The 9,259-nt window shown below is 39.0% G+C and overlaps 1 non-coding gene across 1 annotated transcript; it reads left to right on the top strand.

The window, feature by feature from the left end:
* The first annotated feature begins 5,576 nt into the window (after window positions 1–5,576).
* On the top strand, window positions 5,577–5,680 carry LOC148561792 (small nucleolar RNA R71). Its single transcript, XR_015886401.1, has one exon. It is a non-coding gene; the product is annotated as a small nucleolar RNA R71 (small nucleolar RNA).
* The last annotated feature ends 3,579 nt before the right edge of the window (window positions 5,681–9,259 follow it).

The following is a 9,259-nucleotide window of genomic DNA, read 5'->3' as shown; positions in this document are numbered from 1 at the left end:
TTTGCTTGGCAATCTTATATGATTGGATCCCAAACCCTTGGCTCACCAATTCTCTCTAAAAACAAACAAATTCCCAATCCCTTGGTTTAAATGTTCATAAGAAGAGATGATGCTCGATCACTGATTATACCACACAGTTTCATGAACCACAATTTGGTAGGATTACATGTCACAATATCCATCCAAACCCCAATCCAATTCACTGTGAGAAAGCTTCTCTAGCATGAATCCTCCATTCCTTTCCCAAGGTTCCGAAGGATTCCAATTATGGGTAGTTTCTTTCCCAAGACAACTACCCAATGGAATTAGATCGAGAAGCTTTCTAACAAAATTCAAGAGAAAAGATTGAAGAAGAAGATAAAACTATTATTGATTCATTGAATTACAATAGAGCTCCCTAACCCAATGAAAGGGGTTTAGTGAGTCATAGCTCTGAATTCAATTACAAAACTAAAAGAAAATGATCCAAAGTTCTCCGTGTATAAAACTCCTCGAGCTTCTGTTGTGTTTCTTGGGCTTTGAGGCCTTTCCCTGATTTCCTTTTGCTTTGGGTTTATGATCCATAATCCTGATGAGGCTGCTGATCCAATTCTGTAACATTCATTGAACCAACTTAGTGATAATCAAGTAATACACAAGACTCAACAAATTGAAGCTCCAGACTCATCAATTCTTCAGGCCCAATCCCATAAACATGATATTCAATTGGGTTTCATACCATAATACGTTTAAGTTAATGTTTGTGCTCAAATGCTAACTTAAACTTCAATATATTTGGCCCAGAAATCCCTTTCAAAAAGTGACGTTTAAGTTGAAGTTTAAGTTTCAGTTTAAGGTTAAACTGAAGCTTAAACGTGGAAATGGGAAAGCAACCCTGGAGGAGGGAAATAGTCGAACACGTTTAAGCTTCAGTTTAAGGTTAAACTGAAGCTTAAACGTGGAAATGGAAGAAAGCAACCCAGGAGTGTGAAATGTCGAACACGTTTAAGCTTCAGTTTAAGGTTAAACTGAAGCTTAAACGTGGAAATGAAGAAAGCAACCCTGGAGGAGCAATTGGGTCGAGCACGTTTAAGCTTCAGTTTAAGGTTAAACTGAAGCTTAAACGTGGAAATGGGAAAGCAACCCTGGAGGAGAGAAATAGTCGAACACGTTTAAGCTCCAGTTTAAGGTTAAACTGGAGCTTAAACGTGGAAATGCTCCTGGTGCCTTTCTTACTTCTGGCGTTTAACCTCCAGTTTAAGGTTAAACTGGAGGTTAAACGTGGAAATGCTTCTTTGGTGAGAATTTGTGTCGAACACGTTTAAGCTCCAGTTTAAGGTTAAACTGGAGCTTAAACGTGGAAATGCTCCCTTGGTGAAATTCTCATTCTGGCGTTTAACTTCCAGTTTAAGGTTAAACTGGAGGTTAAACGCCAGTTCCAGCATTCCTTAACCTTCATGATTCTGGCGTTTAAGCTCCAGTTTAGGCTTAAACTGGAACTTAAACGCCATTTCCAGCATTATATGGTTTGGTAGTTTAAGTTCCAGTTTAAGCTTAAACTGGAACTTAAACTCCACATGTGATATTCAAGCTTCCTTTATTGATTTTGTTGCTTCCTTGCCTAGCCTCTTCTTCCCTGAAATCATCCAAACAATTGCATCAAAGTCTTGCAAAATTTCATGAGAAATCTTCCATTCATAGCATTCAAGTAATATACTAAAAACTCATGGAATTTGCATCAAAATCATACGATTTGGATGGTTCATTGCTTTGTTATTCATTTAACCATTCTTGGTTACTTTAAGCTCAAGAAAATGCATAAAACAACTAAAACTAACAGAAAAATGCTAGTGAAACTAGCCTAAGATGCCTTGGCATCACAACACCAAACTTAATACTTGCTTGTCCCTAAGCAAGTCCTGAGTTATTTGAGAAGAAAGTATGAAACAGAAAGCAATTACATTGGCTATATTAGCAAGCATTTGAAGTTCATCAAAAGGGTTTTATGCAGAAAGTTGCAGCATCACTTTTTCATTCTTATCAGGTAAGATTATCACTTTTTCATTGCATCCATCAAACACTGCTATGGCCTCTTGTTATTCTTATGTCCTTGGCACTTTTCTCTTCTTTGTTTTTCTTTTCTTTTTCTTAAAGCTCCTTTGCTCCTTGTTTGCTTAGTGTCATGTGTTGCACAAGCCTTTGGCATTTTCTTTTTCTTATCAGTGCACTACACATATCCACTCCAGGCATTTTAGTTCACATTTCTTCTTGAGACATTGGTGCCCAGCACCTCTTTGTGTGACTAAATGTTTTGTATTTAGGTTGCTCTTGATAATGGACTTTTGGTTGATAATCCCGGGTTAGTTAACCCAAGTTACCAAGTGTTGAAACACTCCTCAGAACCTATTCATCCAAGCATATCCTTAATACATAAACACCACAGGCATTTGTCTCAGAAGTTCAAACCATTGGTGCCTAGCTTATTTTCTCAATTTTTTTGCTTTTTGGTTGCCCTTTTTCAGTGGCTTTTTCTTTCTTTTTCATGGCCAAAGGCATTTATTCATCAAGATCCATAGACAGTTTTCAATTTCTACACAAAAAATGATAATTCTACACTCTATTTCCAGTGATCTGACTAAACAATCAAGCATGCATACCACCACTTAATTCTACTTGATTTGTCACTAATTGAGCCAAGTTACTTTTGTTCAAACTTTTCTTTTATTTTTGGAAACAGAACAAGCATGGCAGGCATTTGTTTAAGAAGGTGAAGTTATATCCAAACATCTAGGCATTCACTTTATTCAAAGCAATAAACAGACAAACATACTAAAAACTTCACATTCCAGAAAGATTCAACAATTACAGTTTAAACCAGAACAAGCATGCTTTTGTTTGCCTTTTAAAGAATGGTCAAGGAACACCACCACCTTGTGAAATTTCTTGTTTTCTCTTTGTTGCCAGGAAACAATTTGATTTCTCCTTCTTCTCCTAGTTGTTGCTTCATGTTCTTTCTCAGATCCTTGTTTCCTTTCCTGCAAAGAGTGATGAAGTTGCTTGCTTCTCAAGCACTTGAGTGGTTAGCTCAACTATGTATGGGCAAGTGTCTGAGTCTTAAGTTGGTGTGTGAACACCAAACTTAGTCTCCTACTTACTCCTCTGCTCTTTGAGTCCTTGAATTCTCCTTGGAATGAAGTTGCTGCTAAGGATTTTAAGCATTCCTGTGATTGCTTAGAATGGTTGTTCCTTTCATATAATTCAAAGGTTGTTGTGTTCAGTTGATCTGTGTGGTGGAACACCAAACTTAGAGTCACACATTCCCCTTTGAATTATTGATCCACGAATTCATTGTTTGGTGTGAAACACCAAACTTAATTCTTTGCAATGCACAGAAACTACTTCACCTTTTTATTGAAACAAATAAAAGAAACAGCAAGGGAGTATTACCTCAGGTTGGGTTGCCTCCCAACAAGCGCTTCTTTAACGTCATTAGCTTGACGGTTGCCCCTTGTTAGGGTGGATTGTAGTGCTTGATGTCCTCTCCTCTCACTATGAAAATGTCCCCATTTGATTCCTTCATGATTTCCAAATGTTCCATAGAAAGAACTTTCCTGATTGTGAACACTTGAGGGAGCTGGGAAGGAATGGTTTTGAGGCCAGGTGGGATTGGCAGATAATGACTTGATATCACTTTATCTCCCGGAGAGAAACCTTCAGTGGGAATTTTCTTGTTTCTCCACCCTCTTGGCACTTTCTTTACAATTCTTCCCTTTCTCTTGAGGATTTCTTCATTGACCCTTATGCCAGGAGGATCCTTCTGATCTGTTTCTATTGATTCTTGTGGCTTTAACTCTTGCAATTCTTGTTTGCCTTCCAAGGACTATTTCAGAGTTTCAGCTGCTGGATTGCTTTCCTCCAAACACAGATGGCTACTATCATCCTTAGGCTTTTCAGGTTCTGGTTCAGGCTCAGATGCAGGTTTGAAAACATTGAAAATGAGCTGTTCATCATGTATTCTCAAAATTAGCTCTCCTTGTTCTACATCTATTAGCGCTCTAGCAGTGGCTAGAAATGGCCTTCCCAGAATGATAGGGTGTAGGTAGCTTTCCTCCATGTCCAAAATGACAAAGTCTGCAGGGAAGAAATAATTTCCCACTTTCACCAGCACATTCTCAACTACCCCTTCAGCTTACTTCTGAGTTTTGTCAGCCAGTTGTATGATTACATCAGTGGATCTCACCTCATTCAGTTGTAGCCTCTTCATAAGAGTCAGAGGCATCACATTTATGCTAGCTCCTAGATCACAGAATCCTTTGTCAATTTTTGTTTCCCCTATGATGCAGGGGATATGAAAACTTCCTGGGTCTGTTTTCTTAGAGACTATGTCCTTCTTGATGAGGGCACTGCATTCTTTGTTCATTATTACAGTTTGTCCTCCCTTCAAAACTCTTTTCTTGCTCAGCAATTCCTTTAAATACTTGATATGTGTAGGCATCTGCTGGAGAATCTCAAGGAAGGGAATATTGATATGGAGAGACTTAAATGTCTCTAAAAACCTTGAATAGGTTTTCCCTTTTTCACCTCCTCCTAACCTATGAGGAAATGGTGCTTTTGGTTGGTATGTTTCCAGCATGCCTTTTTGCAGTTCCTTGGCTTGCTCAGTTTCACTTTCCTGCTTAGCTTCCTCCACACCTTCCTTCAAGATTTCTGGTTCCTGTTCTGAGGGTCTGATTCCTTCTTCTTCTGAGACTTCCTTCAATATGGTGATGGCCTTGCATTCTTCCCATCTCACTCCCTTTTGTTCCCCTTTAGGATTCTTTTCTGTGTCACTAGGGAACACTGCAGTTGACTTGGGGGCCTGTTGAGATAGCTCTCCTACTTGAGACTCCATCCTCTTGAGTTTTTCACCATGGTTCCTTAAGGTAGATCTCACATCATCCCTAAAGCTTTTCAACTCACTTATGTCCTGACCCATGTTTGCCAGCATTCCTTCTATCCTGTTTAATTGATCTTGAAATTGTTGGTTCGGATTAGGTTGGGTAGGTTGATTATTTAGGCCATGATATGATGGTTGGGAGTAAGTGTTTTGTGTGGCTTGGTATGATCTTTGGTTGGAGTTTTGGTATGTGGACTTGTTATGTTGGTTTTGCTGGTTTCCCCACCCAAAGTTTGGGTGGTTTTTCCAGCCTGGGTTGTAAGTGTTGGAATGTGGATCATATGGTTGCCTTTGTTGATTTCCTACATAATTGGCCTCTTCCCAATCACCTCCTTCAGTGCTTACTTCCTCTTGATCTTGTGTGTGTATTGCAGCCACTTGCTTTGTTTCTAATTTCCTGGTGAGCTCTGTTAGTTGCTTGGCAAACACCTTGTTTTGGGCTAAAATTGTATCAACATGGTTCAGCTCCATGACTCCCTTAGTGTTGTGTCTCTCTGAAGCATAGTAGTACTCATTCTCAGCCACTGTCTCAATCACTTCAATGGCTTCTTCCACAGTCTTTTTCCTGTTCAATGAACCTCCTGATGAATGGTCTACAGCCTTCCTTGATTCATAAGAAAGTCCATCATAGAAAATATGCAATTGCACCCAGTCATGGAACATGTCTGGTGGGCATTTCCTTGTCAAATCCTTGAACCTCTCCCATGCCTCGTAGAGAGTTTCACCATCTTGTTGTCTAAAAGTCTGAACCTCAGATCGAAGCCTATTGACCTTTTGTGGGGGGTAGAAACATGCCAGAAACTTGCTTTCCACCTCATCCCAGGTTGTTAGGCTCCCCCCTGGGAATGATTCCAGCCACTTAGCTGCCTTGTCCCTAAGTGAAAATGGGAACAAGAGCAGTTTATAGGTATCTTTCTGGACTCCATTGGACTTCACAGTGTCGCAAATTCTCAGGAATTTTGTGAGATGTTGGTTTGGATCTTCATTAGCACTCCCACCAAATGAACAATGATCCTCCACAAGTGATATTAGCTGTGGTTTGAGTTCAAAATTGTTGGCCTGAATGGGTGGTTTCTGAATGCTGCTACCACAATGCCCAGAGGTTGGGTTTATATATGAACCAAGAACCCTCCTCTCAGGAATGGCATTGTTTCCATCAGCCCTCTCATGGTTGTGAACTTCTCTATCCATGTTGAGATCTAAAGCTTCCTCAAAATTGTCCTCAGATTCTCCTTCAGATTCCTCTTCTCTCAGTACTCTCTTCCCTCTTGCTTCCCTTCTAAGTCTATGAAGGGTCCTCTCTGGTTCGGTATATGGAGGAGTTGATATCTCTCCTCTCCTACCTGTCATACAAGAACACAGCACAGGCACCAAACAAGTGAAATACTCTTGGTTAATGGAAGAGTATGGTTAGAGCAGTTGAGGAATTAATTCAAATAGTTAGTGAGTCAGTGAGTTAGTTGCTTGAATTTAAAGGCATAAAGAAAGAAAGCATGTAACAGAGTGCAGAAATTAAAATTCAACAAGTAACTTGAACTGAATTAACAAAGCAAGAAAAAAAAATGCTCAATCTAGTTAACTTCAAATTTGAGAATTGTCAATCGAAAACCAATCCCCGGCAACAGCGCCATAAACTTGATGTGCATAAACTTGATATGCTACGATTTAGGAAATTGCACGATCGGCAAAATTCCTTCCGGCAAGTGCACCGGTTATCGTCAAGTAAAAACTCACAATAGAGTGAGGTCGAATCCCACAAGGATTGGTTGAGTGAGCAATTCGGATTAGAAGTATGTTCTAGTTGAGCGGAATCAAGATTTAGATGAGAATTGCGGAATGTAAAATTGCATGAATTAAAGAGTGAGAAGCTAAATTGCTGAAATTAAAAGGGATGGGGGTGATTGCATGAATTTAATTGCAGAATGTAAAGAGAAAGTGGTAAATCAGAAATGGGGAGTTCATTGGGTGTTAGGAGATATTGAGATCTCCGAATCAAAACAACTTTTATCCCTTCCTCAACCAATGCATTCATTGAATTTTGCTTGGCAATCTTATATGATTGGATCCCAAACCCTTGGCTCACCAATTCTCTCTAAAAACAAACAAATTCCCAATCCCTTGGTTTAAATGTTCATAAGAAGAGATGATGCTCGATCACTGATTATACCACACAGTTTCATGAACCACAATTTGGTAGGATTACATGTCACAATATCCATCCAAACCCCAATCCAATTCACTGTGAGAATGCTTCTCTAGCATGAATCCTCCATTCCTTTCCCAAGGTTCCGAAGGATTCCAATTATGGGTAGTTTCTTTCCCAAGACAACTACCCAATGGAATTAGATCGAGAAGCTTTCTAACAAAATTCAAGAGAAAAGATTGAAGAAGAAGATAAAACTATTATTGATTCATTGAATTACAATAGAGCTCCCTAACCCAATGAAAGGGGTTTAGTGAGTCATAGCTCTGAATTCAATTACAAAACTAAAAGAAAATGATCCAAAGTTCTCCGTGTATAAAACTCCTCGAGTGTGTGTCTCAACCAACTTAAATTCTATCCTATTTATACACTTTCTAAATTGAGCTTCTGTTGTGTTTCTTGGGCTTTGAGGCCTTTCCCTGATTTCCTTTTGCTTTGGGTTTATGATCCATAATCCTGATGAGGCTGCTGATCCAATTCTGTAACATTCATTGAACCAACTTAGTGATAATCAAGTAATACACAAGACTCAACAAATTGAAACTCTAGACTCATCAATTCTTCAGGCCCAATCCCATAAACATGATATTCAATTGGGTTTCATACCATAATACGTTTAAGTTAATGTTTGTGCTCAAATGCTAACTTAAACTTCAATATATTTGGCCCAGAAACCCCTTTCAAAAAGTGACGTTTAAGTTGAAGTTTAAGTTTCAGTTTAAGGTTAAACTGAAGCTTAAACGTGGAAATGGGAAAGCAACCCTGGAGGAGGGAAATAGTCGAACACGTTTAAGCTTCAGTTTAAGGTTAAACTGAAGCTTAAACGTGGAAATGGAAGAAAGCAACCCAGGAGTGTGAAATGTCGAACACGTTTAAGCTTCAGTTTAAGGTTAAACTGAAGCTTAAACGTGGAAATGAAGAAAGCAACCCTGGAGGAGCAATTGGGTCGAGCACGTTTAAGCTTCAGTTTAAGGTTAAACTGAAGCTTAAACGTGGAAATGGGAAAGCATCCCTGGAGGAGAGAAATAGTCGAACACGTTTAAGCTCCAGTTTAAGGTTAAACTGGAGCTTAAACGTGGAAATGCTCCTGGTGCCTTTCTTACTTCTGGCGTTTAACCTCCAGTTTAAGGTTAAACTGGAGGTTAAACGTGGAAATGCTTCTTTGGTGAGAATTTGTGTCGAACACGTTTAAGCTCCAGTTTAAGGTTAAACTGGAGCTTAAACGTGGAAATGCTCCCTTGGTGAAATTCTCATTCTGGCGTTTAACTTCCAGTTTAAGGTTAAACTGGAGGTTAAACGCCAGTTCCAGCATTTCTTAACCTTCATGATTCTGGCGTTTAAGCTCCAGTTTAGGCTTAAACTGGAACTTAAACGCCATTTCCAGCATTATATGGTTTGGTAGTTTAAGTTCCAGTTTAAGCTTAAACTGGAACTTAAACTCCACATGTGATATTCAAGCTTCCTTTATTGATTTTGTTGCTTCCTTGCCTAGCCTCTTCTTCCATGAAATCATCCAAACAATTGCATCAAAGTCTTGCAAAATTTCATGAGAAATCTTCCATTCATAGCATTCAAGTAATATACTAAAAACTCATGGAATTTGCATCAAAATCATACTGTTTGGATGGTTCATTGCTTTGTTATTCATTTAACCATTCATGGTTACTTTAAGCTCAAGAAAATGCATAAAACAACTAAAACTAACAGAAAAATGCTAGTGAAACTAGCCTAAGATGCCTTGGCATCACCCTTCTAAATTGATAAGCGAATTTTTGTTGGTTAAGAGCTGTACTTGCAACATATCTCTTATAATAATTTCTTAACTCGCCAATTTCTGTCACGTCAATTTTTGGCGCCGTTGCCGGGGAGTTGCAATAGAGTGCTAAGTTATTGATTGGGATTTATTTATTTGCATTTTATTTTATTTTTTTTGTTACTATGAGCTGCATGTTTCTTTCGTTAAATGATGCGTTCACTTCCTGATCCAAGCTTGCCAGTATTTGATCCTGAGATTGAAAGAACTATTTCACGTATAAGGAAAGATCGGCGTCGGTTAGTCCTCCCCGAGGGTGAATCTAAAACGTCACTTGAGGAAGAAACAAGCCCCCGTTCTACTGATTCGGTTGATTTACGTGCAGGTG

The sequence above is a fragment of the Arachis ipaensis genome, chromosome B6 (assembly GCF_059453495.1).
Source record: "Arachis ipaensis isolate K30076 ecotype BB chromosome B6, ASM5945349v1, whole genome shotgun sequence".
NCBI classification, from domain to species: domain Eukaryota; kingdom Viridiplantae; phylum Streptophyta; class Magnoliopsida; order Fabales; family Fabaceae; genus Arachis; species Arachis ipaensis.
This window is presented reverse-complemented; position numbering and strand designations above follow the sequence as displayed.